This window comes from Cnephaeus nilssonii (assembly GCF_951640355.1).
Source record: "Cnephaeus nilssonii genome assembly, chromosome: 6".
NCBI lineage: Eukaryota > Metazoa > Chordata > Mammalia > Chiroptera > Vespertilionidae > Cnephaeus > Cnephaeus nilssonii.
In genome coordinates, this window is record NC_137077.1 from 95,894,587 (window position 1) to 95,910,369 (window position 15,783).

The following is a 15,783-nucleotide window of genomic DNA, read 5'->3' on the forward strand; positions in this document are numbered from 1 at the left end:
GGTAGCATGATACCTCCAACTTTGTTCTTCTTTCTAAAGATTGCTTTGGCTATTCCGGAGTCTTTTGTGGTTCCATATAAATTTTAGAATTATTTGTTCTAGTTCTGTGAAAAATGCCATTGGTATTGTATATAGAATTGTTTTCTTAATTTCTCTGATAGTTCGTTATGGGTGTATAAAAATGTGACCAATTTCTATATATTAGTTTTGTATTCTGCTACTTTATGGAATTCATTTATCAGTTCTAGTCGTTTTTTAGAGGAATCTTTATACTTCTCTCTATTTAGTATCATGTCATCAGCAAATAATGACAATTTAACTTCTCCCTTTCCAATTTAGGTGCCCTTATATATCTTTCTTGTCTGATGGCTGTGGCTAGGACTTCTAGTATTATCTATATATATAAAAGCCAAGTGACCAGAACGCCAGAACGACCGGAACTGGTTGCTTTGATGCATACTGTGGCCCCAATCGGCCCCTCCCACCCCAATCAGGGTTGGGGCTGGCTGGCCGACCACCTGAGGCCCCTCCTCCTGACCGGCCCCACTCCCAATTGCCCCCCCACCCTGATCGGGGGCGGGGCCAACTGGCCAACCTCCTGCATCCTCTCCTCCCTGCTGGCCCAGCCCCCATTGACCCCAATCAGGGTGGGCCAGCCAGACCCCACCTGTGCACGAATACGTGCACTGGGCCTCAAGTGTTAAATAAAAGTGGTGTAAATAGGCATCCTTGTTTCTAATCTTAAGGAAAATGCTTCTAGCTTTTCCCTACTGAGTATGAAGTTAGCTGTGAGTCTGTCACAAAAGGCCTTTATTATGTTGATGTATCTTCTCTCTTTTACAGTTTGCGAGAGTTATCATAAATGGATGCTGGATATTGTCAAATGCTTTTTCTGCATCTACTGATATGATCATATGATTTTCATCATTTGTTTATGTGGTGTATCACCTTAATTAATTTGTGGATATTAAACCAACTTTGCATCCCAGGAATAAATTTCACTAGATCACAGCGTATGATCCTCAATGTATTTCTTGGTTTGGTTTGCTAATATTTTGTTGAGAATATTTGCATCTGTGTTCATCAGAGAGATTGGACTATAATTTTCTTTTTTTGTAATGTCTTTGTCAGGTTTTAGAATCAGGGTACTCCTTCACAGGAGACCTAACATGCTGCTGCTGCCATGTCTCTAGTGATTCCTGAGAAGTTCCAGCATATTTTGTGAATACTCAACACCAATATTGATGGCCAAAGGAAAACAGACTTTATTATCACTGAAATTAAGGGTATGGGCAAAGATATGCTCATGTGGTGTTGAGGAAAGCAGACATCAATCTCACCAAGAGGGCAGGAAAGCTCAGAGAGGATGAGAAGGAATGTGTGATCACCATTATCCACAGAATGCACACTAGTACCAGATTCTAGACTGGTTCTTGGACAGATGGATGTGAAGGACGGAAAATAAAGCCAGGTCCTGGCCAATGGTCTGGACAACAATCTTCATGAAGACCTGGAGCAGCTAAAGAAAATTCAGGTCCACATAAGGCTGCACCACTTCTGGGGTCTTTATGTTCAAAGCCAGCACACCAAGACCATGGGATGCTGGGGTTGCACTGTGGGTGTGTCCAAGAAGAAATAAATCTGTAGGCCTTGCATAGTAATAGTTTATACACCTAAAAATATGACCTGAGGAGCCTTCCCTCCTCTTGAATTTTTTGGAAACAGTTTAGGGACAGGTATTAATTCTTCTTTGAATGTTTGGTAAAATTCACCTGTGAAGCCATCTGGTTCAGAACTTTTGTTTACTGGGAATTTTTTATTTCGTAAGTTATCAGTCTATTCAGATTTTCTGTATCTTCTTGATTCAATTTAAAAGAGTGTATGTTTCCAAGAATTTATCCATTTCTTCCAGACTGTCCAATTTGTTGGCATATAACTATTCATAGTATTCCTTATAATCCTTTGTATTTCTGTGTTTCAGTATTCACTTCTCCTCTTTCGTTTCTGACATTATTTGTGTCCTCTCTCTCTCTTATTTTTCTTGATGAGTTTGGTTAAAGGTTTATTCATTTTATCTTTTCAAAGAACCAGTTCTGTTTCATTGATCTTTTGTAATTTTTAGAATCTATTTTATTTATTCACACTCTGATATTTATTATTTCCTTCTACTCATTTTGGGCTTTGTTTGTTGTTCTTTTTCTAGTTCCTTTAAGTGTAACGTTAAGATTGTTTATTTGAGATTTTTCTTGTTTCTTGAGGTAGGATTGTAATGCTATTAACCTTCTGCACTCGGATGTTGAGTGTGACTCGACACAGCATCGGTAGCAGCTCTTTTTATACTCTTTGAATGTATCAATAACTTGAAATATAAAAAAATCCAAATAAATAAGTTTGTATGAAAAGAAACTCCAGTTTTTTATTCTACTGCCGCGCTTTGTAAAATCTAGGGTATTTAACCCTTTGCACTCGCTTGCTTTTTTCTCGAGCTGCTACCGATGCTAACTGTGTTGAGTCACACTCGATATCCGAGAGTGCAAAAGGTTAAAAAATTAAATCTCGAGTAGAATAAAGGAATCGAGAAAAAAGCAAGTGAGTGCAAAGGGTTAATTTCGCTCTTATAATTGCTTTCATTGTGTCCCATAGATTTTGGGTTGTGTTTCATTTTTGTCGCTCTGGATTTCTTCCTTGATCTCATCAATTTCCTCCTTGATCTCAGTTAACTAATTCATTATTTAGTAGCATGTTACTTAGCCTCCAAGTATTTGTGTGTTTTCATTTTCTTCTTATAACTGATTTTAAATTGTGGTTGAAGAAGATGCACGATATGACTTCAATCTTCTTAAATTTATGGAGACTTGTTTTGTAGTCTATACCAGAAAATGTTCCATGTGCACTTGAAAAGAATGTATATTCTGCTGCTTTGGGGTAAAGTGCTATTAAAATATCAATTAAATACATCTTGTCTAATAGATCACTTAAGGCTGCTGTTTCCTTGTTGATTATCTGCCTGGATGTTCTATCCTTTGATGTCAACAGGGTGTTAAAGTCCCCTGCAATTATTGTATTACTGTTGATATATCCCTTTAAGTCTGTCAATATTTACTTTATGAATTTAGGTATGCCTAGGTTGGGTAAATGTTTATGTTTATAAGGGATTCATCCCTTTATTATCATGTAGTTTCATTCTTTGTCTCTTGTTACAGCCTTTGTTTTAAAGCCTATTTTGTCTAAGTATTGCTACTCTAGCTTTCTTGTTTGTTTTGTATTTGCATGAAATATCTTTTCCCATTCCTTTACTTTCAGTCTGTGTGTGTCTTTCAATCTGAAATAGGTCTCTTGTAGATAGCATATGTGTAGGTCTTGTTTTCTTATCCAGTCCATCATCCTATGTCTTTTTATGGGAACATTTAATCCATTCACATTTAAGGTGATTACTGATAGGTATGTAGTTGTCAGTTCCTTATTTAGATATTTTCTTCTTTTTTTTTTATTGAGGTATTATATGTGTACATATCTTACCATTTACCCCCCCCCCACCCCACACCCATACATGCCCTCATCCCCCAGAGTTTTGCGTCCAGTTTATGCTTATATGCATGCATACAAGTCCTTCGTTTGATTTATCTCCCCACCTCTCCCCAACTTTCCCCCTGTAATTTGAAAGTCTGTTTGTTGCTTTACTGTCTCTGTATCTATCTTTTTGTTCATCCTATCTATAAAACAGTAATATGCAAATCATCACTCCGCTACACTCACAAGCCACGCCCACCGGCCACGCCCACCGGCCAATCAGAAAGGGAATATGCAAATACACCTAACCAAGATGGCTGCAGCCTAGGAGAGCAGTTGTTGGAACTGGGATATTGGAGCTGAAGATCAGAGGGGGATATCAGAGCCAGCAGGGGTCCCCCACAGGTGATCAGAGCCAGCTGGGGTCCCCTGCAGGCGATCGGAGCCAGCTGGGGGTCCCTGTCCAGGGCCCGAGCCTCAGCCAGAGGCTTGCGGCATTGGCTGGGGGTGGAGCTGGGCCACTGGAACCAGCTGGGGTCCCCTGTGGTGATTGGAGTCAGCTGGGGGTCCCTGACCAGGGCCCAAGCCTCAAACAGAAGCTTGAGGCCTTGGCCTTGGATGGAGCGGGGGATAGAGCCATCTGGGGGTCCCTGCCCAGGGGCCGAGCCTCAAACAGAGGCTTGCGGCATTGGATGGGGCGGAGCGGGGAGATCAGAGCCAGCTGGGGGTCCTGCCCAGAGCCCAAGCCTTGGCCAGAGGCTTGCAGCCTTGGCCGTTGGGGCGGAGCCTGGTGATCGGAGCCTGGCGATCAGAGCCAGCTGGGGTCCCCTGAGGGCGATCGGAGCCAGCTGGGGGTCCCTGCCCAGAGCCCAAGCCTCTGCCAGAGGCTTTAGGCCTTGGCTGGGGGTGGAGCCCATGAGCGGAGCCAGCTGGGGGTCCCTGCAGGTGATTGGAGCCAGCTGGGGGTCCCTGCCCAGGGCCCAAGCCTCAGCCAGAGGCTTTAGGCCTTGGCCGCTGGGGCGGAGCCTGGCAATCAGAGCAAGCTGGGGTCCCCTGTGGGCGATCGGAGCCAGCTGGGGGTCCCTGCCCAGAGCCCAAGCCTTGAGGCTTGCAGCCTTGGCCGTGGGTGGAGCCGGGCGATAGAGCCAGCTGTGGGTGTCTGTGGGCAATTGGAACCAGCTGGGGGTCCCTGCCCAGGGCCCGAGCCTCAAACAGAGGCTTGCGGCCTTGGCTGGGGGTAGAGCAGGGCGATCAGAGCCAGCTGGGGGTCCCTGCCCAGGGCTGGAGGCTTTAGGCCTTGGCAGGGGTGGAGCCGGAGATCACAGGAGATAGGTGTGAACTACAGAGGAAATACCTTTTCTGACCGCTCATTGGCTAAGCTCCCTGTATGCCACTGGTAATATTCTTAGTAACTTGGGTATAAGAATCCAAAAAGGTGATCTAGGGCTTTTCCACCACACTCCTGGAGAAAAAAACGAAGGTCCACTGCTGGAGGGCTAAGAAATGTCATAACCTGCCCTACATGGTTTGGCTCAGTGGATAGTGTCTAGGTTTGCCAACCGCAGAGTCCAGGTTAGATTCTGATCAAGGGCATGTACCTAAGTTGCAGGCTCCTCCCTGGCTGGGGCCCAGGTCAGGGCTCAGGAAGGAGGCAAGCAATCTAAGTATTCCTCTCACTTTGATGTTTCTCTCTGTCTTTCCCTTTCTCTTCCACATTCTCTAAAAGTCAATAAAAACAAATCCTCAGGTGAGGATAAAAAAAAAAAAAAAGAAAGAAATGTCATCCTATCTAATAAAAGAGTACTATGCAGATTGATCATCACTGCAACACACAATATAGCTGCGCCCATGTGGTCAAAGATCCTGCCCCCATGTGGACACAAGATGGCAACCACAAGATGGCCAGCAGGAGAGGGCAGTTGGGAGGCACCCGGCCTGCAAGGGAGGGCAGTTGAGAAGGACCGGGCCTGCAAGGGAGGGCAGTTGGAGGTGATCAACCCTGCAGGAGAGGGCAGTTAGGGGTAACCAGGCCGGCAGAGGAGGGAAGTTGGGGGCAAACAGGCTGGCAGCAGAGTGGTTAGGGGGTGATCAGGCTGGCAGGCAGAAGTGGTTAGGGGCAATCAGGAAGGCAGGCAGGCAAGCAGTTGGGAGCCAGCAGTCCTGGATTGTGAGAGGGATGTCCGACTGCCCTCAAGGCAGTCGGACATCCCTTGAGGGGTCCCAGATTGGAGAGGGTACAGGCTGGGCTGAGGGACAACCCCCCTCTGTGTACGAATTTCGTGCACCGGGCCTCTAGTCAGTTTATAATGTCCTTTACTATCCATAAATGAGATCATGTGGTATTTTTCTTTCATTGACTGGCTTATTTCACTTAGTATAATATTCTCCAATTCCAACCAGGTTTCTGCAAATGATGAGAATTCCTTCTTTTTTATGGCAGCATAGTATTCCATTGTATTTTCTTCTTTTTTTTAAAAAAAATGTTTTTATTGATTTCAGAGAGAGGAAGGGAGAGGAAGAGAGAGATAGAAACACCGGTGATGAGAGAGAATCATCAAACAGCTGCCTCCTGCATGGCCCCTACTGGGGTTTGAACCCACAACCCAGGCACATACCCTGACCTGGAATTGAACCAGCGATTTCCTGGTTCATAGGTCAACACTCAACCACTGAGCTACACCAGCCGGGCTCTTCTTCTTCTTCTGAAAGAATTTCCTTGAACATTTTTGTAATACTGTTTTCTTGTCTAGGTAGCTCTTTATCTCTCCTTCAATCTTAAATCCTTGCTGGGTAGAGTTATCATGGTTATAGGTCCTTGCTTTTCATCACTTTAAATATTTCATGTCAACCATTTCTAGTGTGCAAAGTTTCTGTTTTAGAGAGATTTTAGAGAGAGAAGAAGGGATAGGGATAGAGAGGGAGTGAGATGGAAACATTGATGAGAGAAACATCTATTGTCTGCCTCCTTCACACCCCCTACTGGGGAGCAAGTCTGCAACCCAGGCATATGCCCTGACTGGAAATTGAACCAGCGGCCTCTTGGTGCATAGGACAATGCTCAACCAACGGAGCCACACTGACCAGGTGTCTCTTGCTCTTTTAAGATTCTCTCTTTGGCCTTGGCCAGGTGGTTCAGTTGGTTGGAGCATCATGCTGTACACCAAAAGGTTGTAAGTTTGATTCCCTGTCAAGGACGTACCTAGGTTGCGGGTTTGATTCCAAGTTGGAATGTATACAGGAGGTAACCAATCAATGTTTCTCACATCAGTGTTTCTCTCTCTCCCCTGCCCCTTCCTTTCTCTCTCAAATCAATAAAAACTTATCCTCCGGTGAGGATTAAAAATAAAGGTTTGTTTTTAACCTTTGGTATTTTAATTATGCTAGTCTTGGTGTGGGTCACTTTGGGTTCACCTTGTTGGTGACTCTACACTTACTGGGATGTGTGTCTATTTTCTTTACCAGGTTATGGAAGTTTTCAGTCATTATTTCATCCAATAGATTTTCAAACCCTGGCTTTCTCTCCTTTCCTTCTGGTACTCCTATAGGCAAATACTTGGTATGCTTGATGGTGTCCCAGAGGCCTCTTAACCTTCCTCATTTTTTAACATTTTTTTTTCCTTTTGCTGTTCTGATTATTTCCCACTACCTTATCTTCCTATCACTGATTCCATCCTCTGCTTCGTCTATTCTACTCTGATTCCTTCTAGTATATTCTTCATTTCTGACTGGTTCTTTTTTATGGTTTCTATGTCCTTTTATTGCTTTTTGTTTTTGTTAATCCTCATCTGAGGATATTTTTCCATTGATTTTTTAGAGAGTGGAAGGAAAGGGGAGAGACACAGAGAGAGAAGCATCCATGTAAGAGAGCCAAACTGGCTACTGAGCAGGGCTCTATGTCCTTTTCTATGCTTACTTTCTCTTTGATGAAGTTCTTTCTCTATGTTCCTTGAGCAGCCTTATAAACAGTGCTTTGAACTCTGTATCTGGTAGATTGCTTGCCTCCATTTTATTCAGTTCTTTTTTCTGGATTTTTCTCCCCTTCTTTAATTTGGGACATGTTTCTTTGTCTCCTCACTTTGGCTGCCTCTCTGTATTTGCTTCTATGTATTAGGTAGATCTGCTATGTCTCCTGGTCTTGGCAGGGTAGCCTTCTACATAAGGGACCCAGTGACCTTCTTTGGCCGCCTGAGCCCGGTGTTCCAGGAGTGTCCCTTATGTGGATTGTGTGTGCCCTTTAATTGCAGTTAAGCCTTTATAGCTGTGTGCTAATCAGTAAGTAGGGATGATCCTCAAGCTAACTGGCTGTGAAGACTGGCCACAACCACAGTGTGAGGTGAGTCTACAGAGTGGGATTCACCCCAGTGGGACTCTGGTGCCCAACAAGACCTTGGGTATGCCATTCATGGAGCTAATTAGGTAGTGTTCTATTGTGGTCTGAGACTGACTACCAGGTGTGTTGGTTCTGGCGCCTCTTGGAAGGGACTCCAGTGCAAGCCAAGGTCATCTGCTACCTGTGCTCAGCCTGGGTGATAAGAACTACAAAGTGATCCACTATTTGCAGCTGGACCTGGAGGCACACGGAAGAGGCCAAACTGCAACCAAAGGCTGGCTGTCACCTGCAACATGCCTGGGACCATTCAGCAAAAGGCACAGGGCACACCAAGGTAAGTTGCCACCTCCACAGGAGCTTTGAGGAGCTTTTACGAAAGTTTGAAGTCCAGGCCGAGGCTGCCCAAGAGGCACAGCCTCTGAAAGAACCAACAGCAGTATTGAGTTGGGTGGAATGGTGTCTCAGGGAGTCATCAGTGTGGAAGAGTGGTGTTCAATAGGTTAATGCAGATTCAGATTTGGCATCCTCTTGCCCCTATAGGCTTTCTTGGGGGAGGGCTCAACACAGGGACAATGGCGGCACTTGGTTTGAAGCCTACACAATTTAGTTTCCCTCTGTATGTCTTTGGTGCCTTTCAAGCTGCTTTCCCTTCACTAGAGCCCAGGGTAAGAGCCTGTGAGTGAGCCTGTGCATGGGTCCTTTAAGAGGACACCTGGATTTTCAGCAACATTCCATCTCATGAGGACAGAATCCTCGCTGATTTTCACAGCCAGCTGCTGGCTCTGGAGCTGGAGCCCTGGGGTGTGGAGCTGTGACCCCTCGCTCCTTAGGGGGCACCCATATAGATATCACTCCCAATTCTCAACCACTACACTTGGGTATGTGACCAGCCTGTTCTGTGTCTCCATCCCTCCTATAGGTCTCAAAGTGGCCTCTACTTTATATCCTTAGTTATAGAAGTTCTGTTCAGCTAGTGTTTAGGTGTTTCTCCAGGTTGAGTGCTCTATAATTTAGCTGTAATTTTGATGGTGTCATGGGAGGAAGTAAACACAGCACTTACCTACTCCACCATCTTGACTGGAACACCAAGAAGCAATTACTCTTAAACCCCTTTACCCTTTCAAACATTCCACCACTTAAGCTCTAAGACCACTAGCCAAAATTAAACAAATAAGAAGCTAAAGCATTGTGTTAAGAATACAACTAGTACTTTCTCCGGTTTTAATAAAGATAGAGCTAAAGGATGGTCATATGTTAGGTAGGCAGGAAGAAAGAAAGATGTGGCAAGCAATCAGCTTTTCCTGTTCAGACTTTATGATTAAAAGCATGGTTTCTCTAAAATCATTCACTGCATTATCATGAGACAATCCCACTGAGTTGTGTGGTATGTTTTTGTGTGTGTGTGAGTTGTTTCTTTTTCTTTTTAAACCATCTTACTATGGGCCCTAGAAAATAATTGCCTTTTACACAAAGAACCTGCCTCTTTGTTGGTCAACTCTGTGGTTTAAACCGAAATGATCTTCAAAGTCCTTTTTAGCAAGAAGGAATAAAACAATTAAGGTTCTATCAGAACTTTATCTTTTCATAGAAACCACTCAGTAAAGAGTAATGGCTTTTAGATCAAATAGGTCTGACTTCTAATCATAGGTAGTTATTATACTTTTTCCAAACTGTTTATTATCTCTGAAACTTTATGAACTTCCATTTCCTGAAATGCAAAGTACTGACTTCACAGGATTACCATGACAATACACTGCTAAATGAAACAGTGAAAATTTAAAATCTTTATAGGGTGATACTCATAAATTACTGAGGATAATTTACCTTTTCCTCCCCTCCACATCTGACATCATATTCTAATTGGAATCAAGGAAAAAAGTGCCTTTCCCTCTTCACCTTTTAGAAGAAAAGGAATGCAATCAACCCTTCTCAAAATGAAGGTATTCTAAAAGTACATAACACAAACGTTAATACTGTAAAGGTACAATCTGTAGAACTGATAGACCAAGATACTTCCAATTGGCAAACAGACTAGTTAAAATAAGTAATTTTTAATGCAGTATAATTTGTACTATAATATTCCCTAATAACCAAGCTTTTTAGCAAAATTCAAAAATTTCAAACAGATCTTTTCCCATGGTTGTACTATATTTGCCAGATCAAAGTAACTGAGGAAATGTTCCATTTTATCTTAGGTTATCATAAAAATGCCTAAATTAATTTTTATTATGTTTAGCATTCCCTTTAAAAAGGAATAACCAACAGGGTCATGATTTATATGTTTTTAAAAAGTTCATGCCGAAACCGGTTTGGCTCAGTGGATAGAGCGTCGGCCTGCGGACTGAAAGGTCCCAGGTTGGATTCCGGTCAAGGGCATCTACCTTGGTTGCGGCACATCCCCAGTAGGGGGTGTGCAGGAGGCAGCTGATGGATGTTTCTCTCATCGATGTTTCTAACTCTCTATCTCTCTCCCTTCCTCTCTGTAAAAAATCAATAAAATATATTTTAAAAAAAAGTTCAAATAATATAATCATATCCAGCAGAGAAAACCTCTGCAAGGTATGTTCATGTGTTCTTCAAGAGATAAATATTTTTTAAGGTAATATAATTCAGGTGAGATCAGCAAACAGAAGGTGACTAAGTTAAATTTCAAAAAGACTGGCAAATTAAAAACATCTTGAGCTAATTTAAGTCAAGGTTCAGAACAGTATGTGTTTCAAAATATCTCGCTATACAAATATACCCCTGAGTTCATATGCACAAATTATGTCTAGAAGGAAATACAAAAAACTCCTAACAGCAGTCAACTTTGGAGGAACTGGATGTTTAGGGTAAAGAAGTGGGAGTGAGACTTTTTCTTCATTATCTATTTGTAAAGACTGACTTTTATGTGTATGAGAATATAACATGGTGGGAGCATGGACAAAAGGAAATAAAGCAGGAAGTAGAAAGTAGCCAAGCTTGGTTCCTATATACATGATTAGAAAGTAAAGCAAACAAGAAGTCCACATCAAAAAATAAAAACAGTTTTATGGAGCACTAAAAATGAAGTAGTATGCCCAAGACAATGCTTTATCTTCATTGCTTCATCTCTGTTTCAAAACTAAGTAAATCACAAACCTACAAAGTGACTTCATACTATAAAAACTGGAAAAATGTTGCACAATAAGGATCTTTTTTTGCAAGAAATACACACAGGTTATGCCTATTCTGTTCAAACACATTGGAATGTCCAGTGTTGCAACACATTTCCAAGAATCAATTTAACATACAGCATAATAACAACAGGACACAAACATACAAATTTGTGTTTTCTTGTATTTGCTTCCACTACTGCTGCATAAGGGAAATCTGCTATCACATTCTTTGTTTCTAAAAATGTACCACAATGTCAACTGATGAGTCATGGGTCACACTCCAAATTCTTATGTACTAAAGAAAGCAGGACACAAGTCTTACACATCCATTGTAAAGACTGTCAAATCAGGAGGTTTTTAAATAAGGTGACACAGATGGTATTTTTTTAACAGATGTGAGAAATTAAAAAAACACACACCTGAAAATTGCACAAGGATTAATAAAATTATTTTCCCTTGTTTCCTCTCCTAATACCTGGTAGAGTTTTATTTTTCTTAATTCAGAACATACAAAGAGTGAATATTTTGGGGATACTGACAGGTACAAACTAAACAAACTCCCTGCTTCATGAAAAGCCAAAATGATTTTCCATATGCCTTGCTTCTCTTAATTCCTGCCTACTTTTATTATTTCTTCACTGAACAAGAAATCTCCAAAAGAGAGTACAAAAGGGCAAGAAACAAAGATGACACTGGGTGTTTCTTTTGGCCAGGATTAGTTAAAAATTTCCCTGGTGAAGAAAACAAATTATTAATAGCTGAAAGGAACTCTGGTGACCAGCTGTAGATTTAATCACCATAGCAGACTTGAGATCTGACCATATCATCTTATTTTCTTCCAGTCATTGGCCACTAGACTTTATTAATTTGCTATCTTGTTTATTATTTCTCTCTCCTGCCTCCCAGCATGTAAACTCCCTAAGAACAGGGATCCATTTCATCTAGTTCATTGCTATATTTTTACCATAAAACAGTGCCTGTCACATTATAAGCAATCAGTAAATATCCAGTAAGGAAAAAAGATACATAATACTGTTCTTAGCTATCTCAGGACCCGCACAATCGCTAAAATTTGTATTCACATGAGAATATTCTTTATAACTATACTAATAAAAAACTTTTGCCTTGTCATAAGATTCTCTTTGCTTAAGTTCTATCATTTAAATATAACATTTGTATTGAAATATAGTATTTGTAATGAAACTAGAATCTGACATCTCATTTTCTGAGAACAAGAACTTCTAAGTCATTTTCATATCCCAAATATCTAGAATGGTACACAGTATAGTAGATAGTCAAATATTTGTTGAATACGTGAATTATTTTTTCAAAAATTATTAACTGGTGGGACTATTTGTAATTTTTACTTCCTTTGCATAATTTAGGATTTTCTGAATTTTCTATATTTAGCATGTATTTTTCCATAATTTAAAAAATTCTGTTATTAAAAAATACCACATGTATACCCTTATGCTCTCATGTACTTGATAATCCTATATAATAAAGAGGTAATATGCAAATTGACCATCACTCCAACACACAAGATGGATGCTCCCATGTGGTCAAAGATGGCCACCACAAGATGGCCGGCAGGGGAGGGCAGTTGTGAGCGATCAGGCCTGCAGGGGAGGGCAGTTGGGAGGGTCAAGGCCTGCAGGGGAGGGCAGTTGGGGGCGACCAGGTCAGCAGGGGAGGGCAGTTAGGGGTGACCAGGCCTGTAGAGGAGAGCAATTGGGGGTGACTGAGCCAGCAGGAGAGGGAAGTTGGGGGCAATGGGGCCAGCAGGGGAGCAGTTAGGCGTCGATCAGGCTGGCAGGGGAGTGGTTAGGGGGTGATCAGGCTGGCAGGCAGAAGCGATTAGGGGCAATCAGGCAGGCAGGCAGGAGAGCAGTTGGGAGCCAGCAGTCCTGGATTGTGAGAGGGATGTCCGACTGCCCGTTTAGGCCCACTGGGATTGGGCCTAAACGGGCAGTCGGCCATCCCTCGAGGGTGCAGGCTGGGCTGAGGGACACACCCCCTTCCTTGCATGAATTTCGTGCACCGGGCCTCTAGTGTATGTAATAAAGCAAATCAAACAGCTCTGTTACTTGCTTCCTAGGAATTATCAAATAGAAAAATACTCTTTAAAACAGAGATGTAATTATTTTAAAATTCAATTATTATTATTTTTTAAAATTTCTTTATTGATTAAGGTGTCACATATTTGTCCTCATCCCCCCATTCCCATCCCACACCCCTCCCCACGGATGCCCCAACCCCCTGCTGAACTTAACCATTGGTTAGGCTCATATGCATGCACACAAGTCCTTTGGTTGATCTCTCGCCCCTCCCCCACCCTCCCCTATCCTCCCTCTGAGGCCCGATAGTCCGATCGATGCCTCCTTGTTTCTGGTTCTGTTCTTGTTCATCCGTCTATGTTGTTCATCATTTCCCCTAGATGAGCGAGATCATGTGTCACTAGACATATACTTATAAGAACTGAATGTGAGACGAGCAATAATAGTTATGCTGACAGGCAAATGAATCAGTCTGTAGTGAGTTTCTTTCTGGACCAACAGTTCTTTTGAGACCCAATATCAATGTCCACCAGTTCCTTATGTGTACATGTCGGCACTGACTTTTCAGCTCTGGATGGTGGACAAATGGTGGTAATGCAGGTCTGACTCCCTCTGGTTTGGTCTCGGCCGGACCCAGGGGCACAGCTTCACCCGGACTCAGGGGCACGTGGCCTCACCTGGACCCAGGACCCAGCCTCACCCGGATCCAGGGGCACACGGCCTCACCCGGACCCGGGATCCAGCTTCAACGGACCCAGGGGCGCGTGGCCTCACCCGGACCCAGGGGCGCGTGGCTTCACCCGGACCCAGGGGCGCGTGGCTTCACCCGGACCCAGGGGCGCGTGGCCTCTCCCAGACCCAGGTGCACGCGGCCTCACCCGGGCCCAGGACCCAGCCTCACCTGGATCCAGGGGCACACAGTCTCACCCGGACCCAGGATCCGGCTTCACCCGAAAATTCAATTATTTTTAAGAACACTAAGCTTTATTTTCCAGAGAGCTATCTTTCAATAAATCATTGTATACATAGAGAATAATTCTTTGTTTTTTATTAACAGAACTAGAGGCCCGGTGCACGAATTAGTGCATGGGTGGGGTCCCTTGGGGTGGCCTGCAGGGATCGAGCCCCAGCTCGTGCCCCCAGGCTCGCAGCCCTGCCTGGCATCCCACCATGACCTGGTGCCGCCCCCTCACCTACTCCACCATCCTGCCTGTGGGACGATCAATCAAGGCCCCCCCCCAGCCCGACTCCCTCAGCACCTGGGAGCTGGGCGGTGCCCCCCCCCACTGCCACTGGTCGCCATCTGCGGGGCAATCGGACCCTCCCTCACACCCACCTTGGCCTGGCGCCACCCATTCACCTGCTCCACCATCCCACTGTGGTCCTGCTCTCGTCAGTGCCCATTGGGGCCAGCAGCGCCACCACTGCCACCTGCTGCCAGAGCCGCGTTGCGGACACCCGCCATGTTCCACGCCGCCCCCAGTGGTCAGCACATGTCATAGTGCGTGGTCGAACTCCCGGTCAAACTCCCAGTGGAACAATTTGCATATTAGGCTTTTATTATATAGGATTATTTTCTTTTCAAAAGGTTCAAGGAACCAAAAAAGAGTAATTCTTTATGAAGACATAAAGAATACTGTATTGTGACCCAGCCGGCATGGCTCAGTAATTGAACACTGACCTATGAACCAGGAGGTCACAGTTGAATTATCAGTCAGGGCACATGCCGGGGTTGTGGGCTTGATCCCCATTGTGGGGCATGCAGGAGGCAGCCAATCAATGATTCTCTCATCATCAATGTTGCTATCACTCTCCTCCCTTCCTCTCTGAAACCAATAAAGATATATTTTTTAAAAAGAATACTGTATTGTTAATAAATATTTGAAGAACTACTTTTAATGTTCCATTTTCCTTTCTTCCAGCACCAAGTTTAACCTACTGCTTCTGGCAAAACCAAACTATAAGTAAAGAAAATTCAGTTACATTGTCTCATTTAGAAAGACTATAATCTGAGCAACTTTATAATATAAGGGGAAAAGTTAATGAAATATACAGTAGTTGAAAATTGACTTGTTAAAAAAAAACGAATAAAAGAAAGTTGATTTGTTTGAATCAACTTGATATCTAAGAATACATAGATTTGCCCTGGCCAATTGCTCAATGGTTAGAGTGTCAGCCTGTGGACCAAAGGGTCTCGGGTTTGATTCCCAATCAAGGGCATGTGCTTTGACCAGGCTCATGGGAGGCAATCAATAGATGATGTTTCTCTCTCTCTCTCTCTCTCTCTCTCTCTCTCTCTCTCTCTCTCTCTCCCCTCCTCCTCCCTCCTTTCCACTCTGTCTGAAAATCAATGGAAAAAATATCCTTGGGTGAGGATTAAAAGAAAAAAAATACATAGACTTTATCATCTTTCTGTATCCTGCAAAATGGATTCATTAAAATTTTTTTATCCCTTTCTGTAAATAGCTACCATAAAAAATTCCAGACTCAGAATAAATCCTGAAAATGTCTCAATGTTATTGATTATATGCCATCAAAGGATAGAAAAATTCAAATGTGCTGACAAATGTACAATATACAGCTGGAAAAAAACTAGGTCAGAGAGCCAGAAAAACTGTATCTATTTTTAACAAACTCTGAAAATAGCCTATTGAACGTATCAATTAATATATCTCATCTATAATGAAAGCACAAAGCCTAGAATAAGGGAAATTAATGAGGTTAATAAATATTTCATATAAGTTCTAAT

General features: G+C 43.1%; 1 protein-coding gene and 1 pseudogene across 2 annotated transcripts in view; one reads left to right on the plus strand and one right to left on the minus strand.

The window, feature by feature from the left end:
• LNX2 (ligand of numb-protein X 2) overlaps positions 1–15,783 on the minus strand; it is a 78,028-nt gene that overhangs the window by 50,452 nt on the left and 11,793 nt on the right. The window lies entirely within an intron of this gene.
• On the plus strand, positions 722–2,286 carry LOC307101533 (small ribosomal subunit protein uS13-like; annotated as a pseudogene). Its single transcript has one exon. The product of its transcript is annotated as a small ribosomal subunit protein uS13-like (transcript).